Source organism: Tenrec ecaudatus, chromosome 1, assembly GCF_050624435.1.
Source record: "Tenrec ecaudatus isolate mTenEca1 chromosome 1, mTenEca1.hap1, whole genome shotgun sequence".
In the NCBI taxonomy this organism is placed as follows: domain Eukaryota; kingdom Metazoa; phylum Chordata; class Mammalia; order Afrosoricida; family Tenrecidae; genus Tenrec; species Tenrec ecaudatus.
Window position 1 is genome coordinate 166,311,002 of NC_134530.1, and position 17,262 is coordinate 166,328,263.

At 56.5% G+C, this 17,262-nt stretch overlaps 1 protein-coding gene across 3 annotated transcripts in view; it reads right to left on the minus strand.

Annotated features, from left to right (window-relative positions):
- MEF2D (myocyte enhancer factor 2D) overlaps window positions 1-10,165 on the minus strand; it is a 32,888-nt gene extending 22,723 nt beyond the window's left edge. Inside the window, exon 1 of one of the 3 annotated variants that reach the window (XM_075563381.1) lies at window positions 9,795-10,165. The gene's annotated coding sequence lies outside the window, so the exon portion shown is untranslated. Of the gene's footprint in view, window positions 1-9,643; window positions 9,666-9,794 lie in introns of those variants that run through there. The other 2 variants (XM_075563406.1, XM_075563398.1) reach the window with 2 other exon arrangements.
- Window positions 10,166-17,262: the final 7,097 nt, after the last annotated feature.

The following is a 17,262-nucleotide window of genomic DNA, read 5'->3' on the forward strand; positions in this document are numbered from 1 at the left end:
AGCACTGCCTCCCTGCCCACCCCACACCCAAGACCCCAGCCTCCCCTGCCATTCTCCCTAGGAGCCTCAGCCTGGGGCCGCTGGCCCCTATAGGGCCCACCAAGTGACCAGCCTGAGCTGGAGAATCTGGGGATGTCTGTCAATGGCTCGCAGCCCCTGGAGGGACACAGGAGGCCGCTCCTTCCCACACTTCATACTACCCTAGGGCATGAGCCCTCCAGAGTCCAGTAGGCCAGGCAGTTCCTGGAGCTCACACTGTCCCTTCCCACCCTTTGTCTCCTGGCCCCTCTCTAGCCTCCCTCTCCATTCACGCCAGGGTTCCTTGCTCCTCCACTGGCCTGGGCCCCAGCCCCCAGCCTCCGCCCCTCAAGACCAGGTCTAGTGGACTCCCTCCTCAAACCCTGGCTTCCCATCAGCTCCCCCTTCCTCAGGGACTCCCCTCCCCCAGCTCCAGCAGCCTCAGGGCTGGGCAGGGGCTATTTTTAGCCTGGGCACTGAGCTAATTTTAACTCACCAACAGGGGACCTGGGGGCGGCTGGCGGGCCTGGGGGTGGGGTGGTGGGGTGGAGAAATAGTTCAGGAAGGCTGGGCCTGGGGCGGGGGTGGTCTCAGGTCCCAGGAGCCCTAGGAAGGAGAGTGGGGGAGTGGATACAGCAGCCTCTGCTTAAGAGACAGGAACCCACTTGCCCAGGGGAGCACGGGGTCTGGAAGGCAGGGCCGGGCACCCACCCCACAGCTTCCGCTGGACAACTCTCTGGCCCCACCCTGGGCTTCCTGCACTCTCCTCCCTGGCATAGCTCCTGGGATGGGGTCATCCTGTTCTTTACCCAGGAGCTACCTCCACAGTGGGGGGCTGTCTCCTGAGTCTCCTCTCCTGCTTCCCCACCCCAGCTTGTGCTTCCTGTAGTCTGGCTCCCATCCTTCCTGAAGCAGCTACTACAGGCTGCATGGCTGGCTCTCCAGGGAGGCAGCAGTCCTCCCCACTGGGCACTAGCACCTCCTACCCCAGTTCTGGCCTGCCCCTGGCAGCCAATGAGTGACACCCCTCTGGCCCCTGCCGTCACCCAGTCTGCTCTAAGAAAGTCTTGGGGGCAGTGGGATTGAATCCTACCAAGAAAGGGGCAGATAAACCAGTCAGCAATCCGGGCAATACGGGCGCTCTAATGCCTGGGTTCAAGTCTTTGTTCTGGCTCTAACCCTTGGCGTGGGTGACCTTGGCCAAGTCACTGGCTCCTCCAGGCTTCCCCCCAAGGGGCAGTACAATGGGAAAGGGGAGGAGGGGAGGGGTGATGACACCAGTGGGCAAGGCATCCAAGTGCCCTCCCGGCCCAAACATTCTGTTCCTGTGCTCTCTGGAGAGGCCCGTGGTTCCATGGAGAACCACAGAAGATGGCTCAGTTGGGGAAGCAAGGAGAAAGGAGGGAGGTGACTTCGGTCAGCCAGAGCAGGTGCCAGGTGGGGCACATGAAGGCCTCAGGGTGGCCGTCAGTCACCCCATCCCCCTCACACACCTGAATGCCTATCAGGCCCAGGACTTGGGCCTCCTATCCCTGGATACCAGGAAGTGACGAGGTCAAGGTCACACCATGGTCATAGGCTCAGTCAGTTCTGGAACCCAAGCCTGAGCCTCCTTTCACACCCCACCCCAATAGGCTGAGCAGCAAAGACTCTCTGCCACTCATTTGCATAGAGATTTGCATAGTGTCTCTGACCTTATTCCTTCAAGTGCAACTTCACATTCCAGGGCTCCATCTCCCCTCTCAGCATCCCCTGGTCTTAGGGACCCCATGGGGAGATGGGGGGATTCTTGCATACAGTCCCATCCTTCTCCTCCAGAAAACCTTGAATTAACAAGACACCCTGAGAGGTCCATTGGCCAGAGTTCTCAATCTAACTGGGTCCTCCACTCTTACACAACAGGCGAAGACTGCTGTGACTTCTTGAGTTCCAAGTCCAGAGCAGCAGGAGGATGGAGGGGATCATTTACTTCTGCCTCTACCCTCACTTGTAAAGCCCACCCGAGAGTGCAGAATTAGGGAAATGGAAGAGTACAGCAGGCAAGATAGATGCTAGACTCCAAAAAGGACTTCCCAGGACCGAGTGCCGGGCCTCAGTCATCACTGGGGTTCAAACATGCTCTGTTAGACGGCAGTCAACCAAGTATGGGCAGCTGGTGACATTTAGGGGGAGCATGGCCCTGGCACTGCCTGCCAACCAATGGGAGTCAGCAGACAGCCTATCCCTTGCCTCCCTTGAAGCCTGATCTCCATTTGTCCAGTTCTTTTTTTTTCTTTTTCATTTGTCCAGTTCTAGTAGCCGCATCACATTTTCAGTTAGGCCCTCTGCAATCATGAAGTACAGCAGTGGTCTCCTCTCCTGGCAAGTCCTTCCTACTACCTAGCCTTCACCCCTCCCTGCCTCTGTAGCCCACCCTTCTAATGCAAGCTAGGCCTTGCTTCAGCCTCTACATGAGTGTGGCCGGGGCCGTTGGCCATCAGAAGCCCAGGTTGAAGAGAGGTAAGGGCAGTTGGGACGGTTAGTAAGTCACCTTCCATCTCCCCACCCAACTTCCCTCTGGGGTCTCAGGAGGCAGAAGTGAAAGTGGCAGCTGGGCTTGGGGGTGGGTCAGCCTGGGAGCCAGCGGCTGGGTGAGCACAATGCCACAAGGCTGAGCCTGGGCTGCCTGCCACTGTAGTGGGTGGGCTGATGGTTAGACCAAGGGAGGGACTTTCCCTGGAAATGAACAAATAGAGTAATGATGGGTGGTGAGCCCCCCGGCTGGAAAGAAAAGAGTAGGAAGAGGTAGGCAGTGGACAGTCCCAGAAGGCCACCATCTGCCAGGGGAGTGGACTGTCCCCTGGTTTGAAGGAGCGTGATCCTTTCTTCTCTCCCGAATCAGAAAGGCCGGCTGCCCTGTGTAAAGAAGATGCTGACACACGTGGGCAAGGAGAGAGGAGTAGCCTGGGGCCTGGCCCCCTCAGAGTGGACCCCACCAGCTCTATAGTAAGGGGAGGAAGAGGGTCAGAATGGGAAGTGTCCATCCACAAATTATGATTGGGAGGGGGGGAGGCAAAGGAGGCCAATCCAATCAGGGAAAGCAAATCCTCCTAGAGACAGCATGACCTCGGGAAGCCACCGAGGACTTAAAGGGGCCGCTCAGGGCAGTGGCTGGGTCTCCTTCTGACTCAAAAGGACAGTCCTCTAAGCCCCTGGCAGGGGAGGGAGGGCGGGCAGCCAGGCAGATCTTACAGGATTAGTTTGCTTTCAGCCAAGGTGCCAGGTGAGGCTAACATGCCCAGCCAGACGGAGAGGCCCTGGAGGGCGGGGAGCAGTATTTGAACATGGCTTCATCAAGATTCAGGGCCCTCACCAATACCTGGCTGCTCAGCTTTTCAGAGGGACACGCAGGCCCCGATCCTCCCTGCTTTCCTTGCCGTTCCCATGGTCCTGGGTTACTTTGCTTGAGTTGGAAGTCCTGCCTCTTGTCTACTCTTGACCCCACTACTCTACTACCAGGGCTCCATTTCTGGGAGCAGGTGACCGTGGGGCTGAGCAGTTTCTTCCCTGCCCCTCCCCTCCTCACCCCCTGGGCTGACAGGTGGGGGAGACAAGAGAGAGCAGCTGGGCCGGGACACCTGTCCCCACCCAGCCAGCCTGGGCCCCACTGGCCAGCCGGGGGTGTATGTGGCAAGTCAGCATGGAAGCGGGCAGCTGCGGTGGCTGAAGGGAGGACATGAGGCGAGGAGGCTGCGAAGGCTGGCCCAGCACCCCTTCCCAATCAGCCCTTCCCCCCCATGCTCGCTGTCATCACTCACTGAGCGGGGCCTCAGATTCCATGTTGTCAACTCCCTCCTCTTGCCTTGATTACTCCAGGCAGCCAGAGTGGGGGGAGGGACACATTCCCCCCTCCCAATACAGGAGAGACCAACACACAACTCCTTCCCACTCTCCCCTGGTGTCACTTCCCTTGAGGTTTGGGGACGGGCTCTCTCCTAGGTCTTAAGTCCACAGAAGTGATGGAGAAGAGGTGCTTCCAACTCTCGGGTATCTGGGGTGGGGGAGTTCAGGATGAGCAAGGACGCCCTGCACCACGGGGATTTGGTGAGACTTGTGTGGAGGGGGCGGGGGCTGAGACAAGGAGACAGATGGTCAGGGCGGGCAGGACTGGGCCCTCGCCCTTTCCCCACGGCGTTTCCTCGGTCCTTCCTCCTGCCAAGGCACTGCCCCCCTCTCCCTGCGCCCCCAGCGTCCTGGGCCAGACAGGCCTAAGAGGGCAGGCAAGTCCACTTTATAAGTTCCCACTCTGCGTACCTGTCACACATGCCCTGACGAAGTCCTTCCATTCCCACATGAGGCAGGTGGCCTCATTGCCCTCTCAAGATAGGGAAACCAATCAGAGATGGGCAGGGACTTGCCCAAGGTCACCTGCAGTTAAGTGGCAGGGTGGGCTGGCTGCTGGCAACCTCTTCCTTGAACAGCCTGGCTTCACCTTGGAGTTATAGCACATTTCTTCCAGGGCAGAGTCCCCAACTTCCGGGCCTCCCAGTGCCTTCAGGCAAGTTCAGGCCTCTTGGGGCTCAGGCATTCCCACTCCAGCCTCTCTCCTTGGCAAGCCCCCATGGCAGCTTAAGGGGGCGGGGGGGGGGGGAAGGCAGGAAGGAGAGGTGCCTGGGGGTCATTCTCCCATGGCAGCATCTTCTTGGGAAATCCAAGCAACATCTCCCCATGCACTGGCAGCAAGCCCTCATCCTCTCCCCCCCCACCCCCTGGGCTGGAGACCACCACCAGGCCTGTGCTTCCTCTCAACACAGCCACCTTCTCTCAGGCTTCCCAGGGCCTGACTTCTAAGGTGTTCCTTCACCTTAGACACAAGCCACGTCCTCACTGGTTAAGGCTGGGCAGGTCACACACCTGAGCCTGCTTCCCCAACGAGGAGACGCAGCTGAGCAGAGAAAGAACGCAGGCGGCTTCAGATGTCCCTGGGCTTGGTGGGGATAGAGCTTGTCACACAGGGAAATAATAGAAGTTTCTCTGAGACCCCCTCCCCCACGTCCTGGTCTTCCCCCAGCCCCTTCCACCCTAGAGAGTTCTGTTCTCTAAGATATACTGGAGAGTTGTGCGTGTGCTGGGGAGGGGAGGGGAGGGGTGGGCTTCCCAGCCAGGGAGCCAAACAAGCTGCTCTATATGCTCTCCTAGGGGAGGGGCTTGAGCACCCCGCCAGCGGCACCTCGCCAAGGTCAGTGACCAGGCCCTGAGCCCAGAGCCTCCTGGGAGGGTGAGTTTAAATGAGTAAATATGGTCCCGCCTGGGTGTGGCCTGCCACAGGCCAGAGCTTGGGACAAGTCCCTCCTTTCCCCCTCTGAAAAGGCTGGTCACCCCTCCCCCTCCCCTGGCCCTTACAGTAGGTGAGAGAGAAACTGACATAGCAGTGGGCTCTCAGGGTCCTGCAAGGGGTCATGGGACAGACTGCCAAGGTGGTCAGAAGCAGAGCATGGCTCCCAGGAAGGGGAGGTTGTGGCCTCATACTCAGGAAAAGGACACACTCGGATGCAGGGCCTGCGGCCTGGGGGCCAGAAAGGCCAGGGATCAGCCCCAATACCCGAGGGCCCAGATCCGAGTGGGCTGGTGGGTGGGTGGGTGAGTGAATGAGTGAGCGAGCGAGCGACAAGGGACCAGCGACACTCCACAGACATGCCCAGGCATTGGCTCACTGAGAGAGGGGCAGGTAGAACTCAGGATGGCTGAGGCCCCAGGAGGAGCGGCTTACTCAAGGACACGTGGTCAGTGTGAGGGGCACAGCAAGGCTGGGCCAAGCCACAGAGGGACAGACGGAAGGTGGGGGGAGGGGAGATGCAAAGGGCAGGGATGGAGAAGTCAGCTAGGGCTCCTGACTCACAAGCCAGGCTCTTTTACTTCACAGACAGGGCTCCATCTGCCCATCTGTGGTCTAACCTCAATCCCTCCTGCTGCAGTCTACCGGGCTCTCTTCAGAGTTCTTGCCTTGCCCTTCGCCTCAGGGCCCCCCACCCCCGCCCCACTCCAATCCTTTCATCATCTTTGCCATTTGCTACCCCTGCCCCCGCAGGGCGGCAGCTGCTCCGTGGGCGTCTGCCCACCCGAGTGTCTGCGCTGCACACCTTCATGCCTGTGTGCCACTAAATGCTGCAGGCCTGCCAAGTGCATCTTGGCATGCCAGGCTGCACGAGACCCCTGTTGGGGGTGGGGAGCACCCAAGGGTACACCCTAGCACAGGTCCTCTGGATCTTGCTATCTGCAAGCAAGGGGAGAGAAAAGGCTCCACTAGGCCAAAGGTCAAGGTCTTTCAGCAGAGCTACCAAGCAGGACTGTGAAGAAAGGGCATGGCCGATTACCCCTTTTCCCAAGCCATGTTAGAGTTTCCCAAGCTCTCTTCTCCCCAACTAGCTCCACAGGGAAGTTCTTCCTGTTATCTAAGCTCCATCCTACCTGCTGTAACCATGGATTGAGTGCTATGAAGCACAGTCTAACCAGGCGCCCAGCTTCCTGAGCAGAGAACTCTGAGCTCCTAGCACCTTGACACCTCCCCCTCCCCACATAAGTAAGTCACCAATCTGGGCCAGATGGACAGACAGCCGGCCGACAAGACTATGGCCCCATGACTGGCTCATAAAAGCCACCAGCGATTACAGTGATGCTGAGGCTGTGCTGGCCCCACACTATCCCCTCCTTCCCTTGTAATAGGGGGGTAATTGCCCCAAACCAGTAGGTCTAAGAGGGCCTGGAGAGTCCCCGCCATGGTCCCAAAGGACGGGGAGAGTCCACAGCTTGGTGCCCAGATGACAGGACCAGAAGCTGACCTGAAATGATGGGTTCTCAGACCCTCTCAGCCCAGGTGGGTGCTAACGACAACTTGTAGCCAAGCAGTCAAAGCCAGTTCTACCCCTCACTTCACCACAACACAACCCCTTGGACAAGAAGTTCAGAGAAGCAGGAACCTGGCTCCCCTGACAAACTGAACCCACCACAGATTTGTCCCTAGACTCCCCTGGGAGGGCAGAGGTACGTGGCGAAGTGTCTACCACAGGGTCTGCACCAGGCCAGGGTGCCAAGGAGAATCCAGACCAGGTGCAGTGCCGGTCAGGAAGGCCAGGGGACCTAGCTGGCCAGGAGAAGGGTGACAGGATGGACAGGGGCCAGGCCTCTCTGGGCACCAGGTTAGGGCCAGGGTCCAACTGTCTCCCCTACACACACACACACACACACACACACACACACACAGAGCAGAAGGACCTTCTCATGGAAGGGTCAGAGCAGGAGGCTGTGGGGGCTGGGCCTCAATCAATGAGGGTCGAACACAAGGCCTTCTTGGCCTCCCTCAGGAACCTGGGGGTCTCCTTGCTCTGTTCTTCCAGCCCCCAACCTGGAAGAGTCTCCTCTCCACCCTCTCCTCCCTCCTAGGAAAGACCCAGGGAAGATTTAAAAAAAAAAAATCTCCTGCTGGAGAGAGATTATATAACAGGAGCCAGAAAGACTATCATATCTCCCGACCTATGAGAAGAGCCAGGGGGCAGAGCTGGGAAGCACAAGCCAACCCCCACCCCCGCCCCGGGTTACTAGGCACACAGTGGGGCAGCCAAAGGCAGCACCTGCCACCACTCAGCTCCAGCCCATCCCCCACGCCCATCCCCCCTGCCAGGAGGGTTATGATGCTCTCAGAGTGGGGCCTCCTCCGCCCTCAGACCAGGACCCCCAAGGGCACAGACTACATGCCTTCCTCCCCTGGAGTCTCTCTCATATGAAGATAAGCCTGAAAGAGCAGAGACTCAAACTCCAACACAGATTTGCTGTGTGACATCAGATAAAAAGTTCAACCACTCTGGGGCTCTAAAGGAGTTTGAGTGACAGCTCTTCCCTTCCTCAGAGTAACCAAAGACCACTCCCCTTGTTCCCCTCAGTGCGCGCACACGCACACGCGCGCGCACACACACACACACACACACACACCACGTGTTGGACAGGCAGAAGAGTTACAACAAAGAGAGTATGACCACCCAGTCCCGGAAGTCTCAAGTGCCTGTCCTGGGGCAAGGTCTAAGAGCCCCATATATGTCCCAGGGTTCCCCATCACCACATGTAAGCAGGTCATCATCCACCGCCCCCACCCTAATCCCCCACCCCCATCTCCTGACCCAGCACTGGGAGACCACAGGAAGGAAATGCATCCCCAGCCATGCTGTGGGAGTTGGGACAACCGGCTCTGGTCCTGAGGCATGTGTGACCTGGTGGCCCCAGGGACGGACATCTGTGGGCCTTTTCAATACTCCCCTGGCCTATTGACCTCCCTGTTGGGACTCTGGAGGGGAGTGAGAGGTGGACAGGTCCTTAACTACAAAATACCCAATCTCCTGCTGGCCTGGGTTCCTGTCCTATCTGGAGGCCAGAGCCGCCCAAGGTCACCACCCAGATGGCAAACTTCCCATAGTGCTGGCTGGCCCCTGAATTGCTGAGACCCACTTAAGGGGTAGGGGGAAAGTGGGTGATTGTGCTCTTCTCAAACCAAAGGCATCCAGTCTCCCAAGGGATTTCCAAAGGGGAGGTTCTGAAAAGGGGGGGCTGCACAAGATCCACTCACAGTATGTACCCTCTCCCACCCCATCAACAATGCAGCATGAGGAGGCAGATAGAGCGCCCCCCCCCTTTCAGAAGAACAAATAGGTGATAACCCAGTTAGGGCTCTCAGGTGTGCCCACACCCAAGAGCCCCTCTTTCATGGGGAGAACCCCAGGTCAGCCTGATCACTGGGGGATCACACTCTTCTCATCCCCATAAGGGAGCTGACAGTGGATTTGGTGATGAAAGGAACCTTAAGGTTCCTTGACCATCTCTCCCCAAATCTCCCAACTTTCCCCAGACCCCATCCCCAGCCCAGTTCAGCCTGACATTGGAGAGAGGGATTGGAGAACTCTTGCCCAGATGTTGAACAGCTGCAAACTTCTGCTCCGGGGTTTCTCCAGCTGGGGCTGCTGACAACCAGATCAGGGATGTCAGGAAGCAGGGCTAGGCGGTCCTGAAGGGACCCTGCGCGCCCACCTCTGAGGTGACTCCGAGTCCCAACTCTACAGGCACCCAGCAAACACGAGCCCGGGGCCACACACACACACACACACACACACACACACACACACTCACTCACTCACTCACTCACTCACTCACTCACACACCCCAACCCACCACCTCCGTGTCATCTGAACAACACCCCCCTTCCCTCCCCCGCTTCCCAAACAGCTGCGGCTCCCCCCCCCCGCCCCCACCCTCCCGCCGCCCTCCCAGGCCCCCTTCTGCACCATTTCGGGCCAAGGAGGAGGGAACAGGCGGCGAGGAGGGAGGTGGGGGAGGGCGGGCGGCTGTTAAAATGTCAGTGGCTCCCGGCTGTCACCGGAGACCCCCACTGAGGATGGCGCCCCTTCCCAGACCACTCACTCAGAGACTGTCGTCACCCCTGGTCACCAACAGACTGGCGCGCCCCCAAGTCGCTCGGTCCCACCCTGTACCATCAGCACCCTAGGGAATCACAGCCCACTCCACTAGTTCCCCCACAGCAGACTCCCCAACACAAACAGTCCCCCGAGTAGTCCCCCCCGCCCCCCGTAAGCGCCGCACGCACACACAGCCCGCGCGGCGAGTTCCTCCCAGACCAGGGGCCACACCAACCCACCCCTCAGGGGGACGGTCTAGACCACCCTCCACCCCACCCCAGGAAGGGGTGGGGGAGGGGGCGCCTTAAAGTGGAAGGCGCAATATTTTTCTTTACTCACCAGCCCTGCCGGGGAAAGGGGGTGTCGCGGCGCGGAGGGGGCAGCCCTCGCCTCTCGTCCGGGAGATCTTCCACGCCGAGAAGCCGAGGCTCCGGGCGCAGGGAATAACAAATGAGGCCGGCGTCCGCGCGGGCCCTGGGCGGCGCCGGGGGGCCTGGGCCCCCGTTGCGGGCGCGGGGGCGGGCAGGCGGGCGGCGGGCAGGCGGGGGACGGGAGCCAAGCGTCCGAGCCACCTCGGCTGTTGTTGATATTTTTGCTTCCTTCCTCCTTTCGGGCTCCAAAGGTAACTCCTCCAGCCCCCGGGAGTCGAGGCCGACGTAGGCACAGCTCAGCCTAGCTTGAGGGGTGTGGGGGGGGGGACTGGGGTGATGGACAGACGGGGGGGCCAATGGGAGGAACCCTTGGGGGAGTGGGCGTGGCCGAGGCAGGGGCGGTCCCGAGATGCGGCCCCGCCCCCCCTTCCCCCGGGCCGGCCGGGCCCGGCCGGGTCGGCCCCCACCCCGCGCCCCCCCAACCAGGCTGCAGCGCGGAGGGCGGCAGATCCCTCCGCCGGCCGGACGGGAGGGAGGGAGAGAGAGGAAGGGACTGAGCGAGGCAAAGTGGGAAGACGAGACCCAAAGGCCTTTAAAGGGCTCGGCCCGCGCCCTAGGTTCCCCTCTGAGCACGCCGGGACGGCTCCTAGCGCTGCTGCCACCGCGCGCTCCAGGAGGTCTTTTTCTGGGGCGGCTCCGCTGGCAGCTCCACGCGCGCAAATGCACGCGCGCGCACACGCACACCCCGCTTCCTCTGCCTCGGTAACCCCCTCCCCCAAAGCCTCCAGAGAGTTGAGGGGTGGGGATCTAAGTAGGTAAATTAAGGGGAGACTAGTGAAAAGATTCCATCTCCCTCAAGTGAGCCAAAGCCTCACTTAAAGGGCCACATTCTCTTCTTAGGGGTTACCTGGAGAGCTCGGTTGCTCCCTCTACCTGTGACAGGCCCCTTCCTCTCCCAGGGCCAGGTTTAGCAGACGCCCAGCAATTTAAAGGGCCAACTCATAGTTCTTGGGTGACCTAATCCTCAGGGCCAGCGGCCACAGTACACTTACTGCCGAGGGGGCAATTTAAAGGGGCGGGACCCTAATTTTCCCCAGCACAGGAAACACCCAAGAAGCATCTTATTAAAGAAGTAGTAGCTCTTAAATAAATATATATATATATTTAATTTAACTCCTGGTTACCTCAAGGCGTGAGGAATCTTCTGTACCCTACAACAGAAATGTGGGGGCTACCCAGACTGCACAAAGACAGGCTTCCCCTCCAGCATCCCTGTTACCTGTAAAAACTACGATGTCTACCTGGAACTTGGGGACATGATCGAATCTGGCTCAGATCTCCAAGAACCTTGTGAACAGAAGAGTACTCAGTTCTCCACACACCCTGATTTCTATGCGGCAGGGTCTGAGTTACCAGACAAAGACTTGATTCTGGCTTAAGTGCTACTGGAGAGACCAAGACATACAGAAAAGAGGCAGCATGTCATTTTGGTTAAGGAACTATTTTGAAGTAGCCAGGTTACTTGAGTTCAAATCCTGACTCCACCCTTTATTAACTGGAGGGTGGGCACCTCAGCTTCCCCATGCCTGATGGTCTATCCAAGGGAAAGGGAGATCTTGAGCTTTGCTCGTGTTAAATACGCTCCCTGTAAGTCCATTGCTTGGGGCAGTTCCTTGTGTTGCAGTGTAACTCTGATTGATCATTGGGTCAACAACTGGACCGCCTTCAAGGCCTGAGGACCCAGGTCATCCATGCAAACCTCTAAGGAGAGAAATTCAGCAGACTTGTATGTTCTAGGACAGGAAGCCAACAGGCTCCCATTTCCAACCCGCCCACCTGATCCTCTCTTCCGTAAACCTGATTTAAATAGTGTCCCACATTGTCCCCAAATGCAACTTCTCAGTTCCCCTTTGAAACTGGGAGATCAGGGCCCCAGCACCAGAAGCCAGCAGCCTACCCTGCTAGGCTAGGCTGGGCCAGCCTGCTCAAGAGAGCGCCAGGTTAGGCAGGGGGAGCCGGCCAATCCTGTCCCCTAGTCCGTCCCAAAGCGCAGAGCCTTGATCCAGGTCTGGGGCTACGACAATAGCAGAATGAGAAAGTGCTCCCCCTCCCAAAGTGGGGAACCTCCCCTCACTTCTGGCCTCTATTTTTAGTGCTTCCCCAGGCTCCAGCTGGAGAAACGGTTTAGTCATCGGGGGTGTTTATTTTCCGGCTGTTTCCGACGTCGGGAAAGCAGAATGTTGAGACTGGAGAGACCAGGGCTGTGGGGGGAAAAGACTTCTTAGGAACGGGCCTGGGAACTGAGCCTCCAGGCCATTTGAGTCCCACAGCATATTTTTTTTAAAAAAAGAAAGTGGGCAGTGGACACTCAAGCCTTCAGAAGACCAGCCCACTCTACTTTTGAGGCTCTCCAAGCTAAGGACTCCTCAGCCCCGAGGTCTACTTCAATGATTCTCCTCAAGAATAAACGCGGCCCAAGAACAGATACTTTCCCGGGCTGAGACCCCCCCACCCCTCAAGCCCCCTCCCCAACCTCCTCTAGAACAATTCGGTTAGCCTCCCGCCAACCACAGCACCAAGCCAATCTCCAGCCTGAGGCAGCCTTGCCAGCGCTGTGATTGGCTGGCTGCTCCTTCCTGCCTTGGAATGTTGAGTCCTTAACAAAGGAATGAGGAAGGAAGGTGAGTCACCTGGGGAGGGTGTTAAAGGGCCAGAAGCGAGAGGGGGAGAGGGAGGGGGCAGGAAGAGTTAGCTCTCCTGGAGCTGAAGTGTCCGAGAGCCTGAGGTGCTAAAATGGAAACTCGCTGGAGAACAGAATAGAAATAGAAGTGGGATAATTGGCATAGAAGTTATGTTAGAGAGGAAGGTCTTCGTGGGAGAGCAAAAGCAACAAACGAGGTTTTGATGTCCCTGGAGGAGGATTCTGGAGAGTAATGTGGTTGGACTCATCCTGAGGACTTCCAGAAGCAACTCAGTGACCTCTTTTTCTTCTAGCCCCTGGGCTACCCACCCCAGAATCTCCTGGCTGAAGGGTAGGTGAACGGGGAACCAAACACCTGAATCGCCTTACTCTCACTCTGGCTACCCACCCACCTGTAGTGAGAAAAGCCACCTAACAGCCCAAAGCTGCTAGGAAGGCCTCTAGGAGCCAGGTAATTGGATACTCACCCAAGGCCTAAGCAGAGTGTGTAAAGGCCTCTCTATCAGAAAATCCTCCCCCAGAGTTAATAACCTGAATTTGAACTTCGAGCCTATAAAACTGTGAGAAAATAAATATATATCTGTTTATGAAAGCCATCCTCTTTTGGTATTTCCATTACAGCAGCACGAGATCACTAGGACAGACATGGACAGCTTTTATTCACACACACACACGTTCTCCCTCTCTCAAGTATTCTTAATCTAATTTATTTGGAAAAGGTCTTCCTCGCACTCATCCTTAGATAAATAAGAGGAATCTGGTACTGGGAAGTGGGGTGCTATTTTTTTGGGGGGGGGTGCTATTCTTAAAAAAAATAAAATGTGGAGGCAGCATAGGATAGTGGATTTTTGGATTGACAGTGGCTTATCAGTGGGCTCAAAAAATTATGAGAATGGCATAGGACTGGGCAGTGTTTCATTCTGCTGTACCCAGGGGTCCCAGGAGACAGAGTCAACCCAAATGGCACCTAACTACAACAATGAACGCCTGGATTGCTTTGAAGAGACTCTTGGTAGAACTCTGGATGTCAGAGCCCAGTCTGGGAGGGCTCTCCCTTTTTTAGAAGTGAGAGCTATACAGCAAGCCTCTACCCCTTAGACTACACCTGAAACAGTAACAATATTACTAGAAACATGAATGCTAAATGTGCTTCCGATGATGCTTTAGAACAGTGGTTCTCAACCTTCCTCACGGGGTGGTGACCCCCAACCATAACATTATTTTCATTGTTACTTCATCACTGTAACTTTCCTACTGTTAGGAATCAGGCGATGCCTGTGAAAGGGTCGTTCAACGCACAAAGGGGTCGCGACCCACAGGTTGAGAACCACTGCTTTAGAAGAAACTGTTGAGCATGGAATTGGGCAATGGAAGCAGGAGGATGCATTTCAGGCAGTGAGAATGCACTTGCCTGGATTACCTTTCAAATGTAGTGAAGGTTACTTGCAGCGATGAACTTGGGTATGTGGCGGATGAAATGTCTAAGTAAGATTTTAAGGGGGCTCCATGTTTTCTCCTTGCTGCTTATAGTTAAATGCAAGGGGAAAGAGATGGAATTTAAGAGTGAACTGTGCAAAATAACAAGAGAGCTTAAAGATTTGGAAAATCCTGTTGAACCACCCAAGGACACGTGTCCTGGAATGTTCATGAGAGACAGACGAGGCTACACAACCTTTTGTTAGAGATAGTGAGCCTGTGACTGATGGACCTAACCAAGAACTAGAGCAAAAGACAGATCAGCTTAAGCTGAAAGAGGAAGAGGGCAAGAAAGCTGTTTGCCTCTTGGAATTCTAGAGGCAGGAAATAGACTGAAGGAGCTCCGCTGTTGGCTTCCAAAGAAACAAAGGGATGGGTCCTGCTGCAGCTCGAGAGGTCAGCACCACCATTGAAAAGAGCAGGGGGAACAGGACCTTTTTTTATTTCAATGCTTGGGACCACAGTCTGGTCGCCTAAACCTCAAAGGGTGGGGCCACAACCCCATGGGTGTCCAAACAGGCAAATCTTTGCCAACTCAGTCTGGGCCGTGGGGCTGCCATTAAGGTGTGCCAGTGGGGTGTGGTCGCTGGCCAAACCTGGCAGGGGGAGCAGGGCATCCATGCCCAAGAGACATATGAAGTGTCTGCAGGGGCTGAGAGTTGGAATTGCCAGTCAGAGGGCTAAGGAGAATGGGACCACCTATAGCCCAGGGAGGAGAGTTGCCATCCCAGTGGACCTAGAAGGGAGATACTCAAGTTCAAGGCCGAGGAGCTTCCACTGAGAATCCAGAATCCAGAGTCTGGATGGTGGGCCATTGCCCAGATGGTGTCAGCGGACAGAGGATTATATCCAAGCCTGGAGAGCTAATGCAATTTGTTCCGCTGGGCTTGGGACTCTCTGGGTGTCCGTGATCTCCTAGTTTCCTCCAGTCCCTCCCATTTGTAATGGAAATGTTTGCCTTGTGCTTTCCTGTTCCGCCATCGTGCTTGTGCTTTGGGAACAGATAACTTGTAGACTAAGAGTCACAGGTTCACAGATGAAAATGGAATTTTGCCGCTAGTTAGACTATGTCTTACCATATTTGATTTAGATGCTTCAGAAGATGAGATTTGGGATGTCAGGTTGATTCAAGACTTTGGGGATGGTGTCCATGATAACACATGAATTTGGGGGAGCCAGAGGATGGGATAGTATGGATTGAAACGAGTTCTTCAAAATTCAGTGGTGTAAACCCTAACCTCTATGCCTGTGGTTGTAATTCCATTTGGGCATGTATTGTTTTTGTTTGGCGAATGATTCATGTAGGGTCGAATCAGACTCTTGGAGACATGAGATTCAACAAGCAAGTGAGCTTGTAGAGGCCAGGTTAGAGAGACACCCAGCCACATGAAGACCACCCAGGAAAGACAAGAGCCTTCCCTCAGAACTGACTGGGAAAAAAACCTTCCTCTAGAGCAGCCATTCTCAACCTGTGGGTCGCGACCCCTTTGGGGGTCAAATGACCTTTTCACAAGATTCGCCCGATTCATAACTAGAAAAATGACAGTGATGAAGTAGCAATGAAAATAATTTGATGGTTGGGGGGATCACCCCAACATGAGGAACTGTATGAAGGTTGCAGCATTAGGAAGGTTGAGAACCACTGCCCTAGAGCCAGCACGCTGAATTTGGACTGGTAGCCTCGTACATGTAAAAGCATGAGAAAATACATTTTTGTTGAAGTCATCCCCTTGTAGTATTTCTGTGACAGGAGCACCAGGCAATGAAGACAGACACGAACTGCTCTCCTCCCCGCCCCCTCCTCTTCTCTGTCTCTCTCTCTCTCTCTCTCTCTCTCTCTCTCTCTCTCTCTCTCTCTCTCTCTCTCTCTCTCTCTCTCTCTCTCTCTCTCTCTCTCTCTCTCTCTCTCACACACACACACACACACACACATCCCTATTCAACTCGAATTGTTAAGTTCTTCTTTATCCCGGGGAAACACTGCCGTTGGCCCAGACTGGTGTATCTCTCACTCCCCGACTGGACTGGCTTCTCTCACCTTCCTTCCCCACAGCCACCTGGGCCATCTCTGGCCCCACCTTCCTGTACCCTATCCTTTCCAGCTGGCTGGTCATTGTTCCTCCAGTTTCTGTGTAAACCCAACAAAAGCCCCCAAGCCTGCCACCTTGCTTGTGAGGGGGAGGGGCGACGGGCAGGTGCGCGGGCGGCTCCTGGTCCAGTGTAGCCCTGTGGACCCCTATAGCTTGGTGGGTGTCTATTTGTACAGAGCGCCCTCCTCTCCGCTGGGTCGCTACCTCATGACATTGTCCTGGCAGTTCTGGTTTCTAAAGTTGCTCTCCCCCACCACATCTTGAGCTCCCTGTGGGCAGCAACTAATTCAACTTTGGGTCTTCGTTAGGGCCTGGCATGGAATACCTACCCTCAGTAAACACGCTACACGCACCCGTGTGTGCGTGTGTACAGAGCTGTGGATCTGACGTGGTTACCAAAAGTTTTCACAAACACCGCTGGCCATTAAAGACTGTCTGGGGATGGGACCAGGGTGTGGGTCCCCCTCTGGAACAGAGTAGAGGGGTGGAGTAGCGAGGTGCCCAAGGTTGAGCTGGCAGAGGTCTGTTCCGAGGGACAGGGTGCTTGGGGCAAAGAGCAAAGGCCCCACCCTAGAGCTGAAGGGGGCAGGAAGGGGATGCCAAAGTCGGGTCCTCGGTCAGTGCGTACCCCCGGCACGAGCTCCCTGCCCCCCGGCCAGGGCAGGATGTGGTGGCAGCTGCAGGAGGGTGGGCAGGATGTGGAGGTGGGGGCAGCTGAAACGCAGCCTGACAGTCCTCTTCCCAGCTCCTCCCTCCGTTCCTCCCACCCCCACGCCCGCCTCCTCTTGGTCACGTGCTCCCAGCCCCAGCACTGAAGGACTATTTTCCCCCTGCCCGCGGAAGAACATTCATTGGCACTGCAGACAGTCACCACCGACTTCTGCTGCACCACTCCTTTTTCTTGTCCAGTTGTCTAAGGAGAAAAGTTTGCCCGCAATGCATTTCTTTAGCCTTCTGATCACCAAGCCACGCGGGGGCCCTTTAAATGCAAATGACCCGCCTTCAAACTCGTCCCCCCAACCTACACCCCAACTTCTCTCCTCGTGCCCAGACTCCGCCAGCTGCCATTGACGTCAAGCGTGCGTCAGCGTCGCCAGCCCAACCAGACGGCACGTGGTGGGGAAGTAGACGATCTTAAAGGGCCAAGCGCTCGCAGCCCGCCGGCCCCC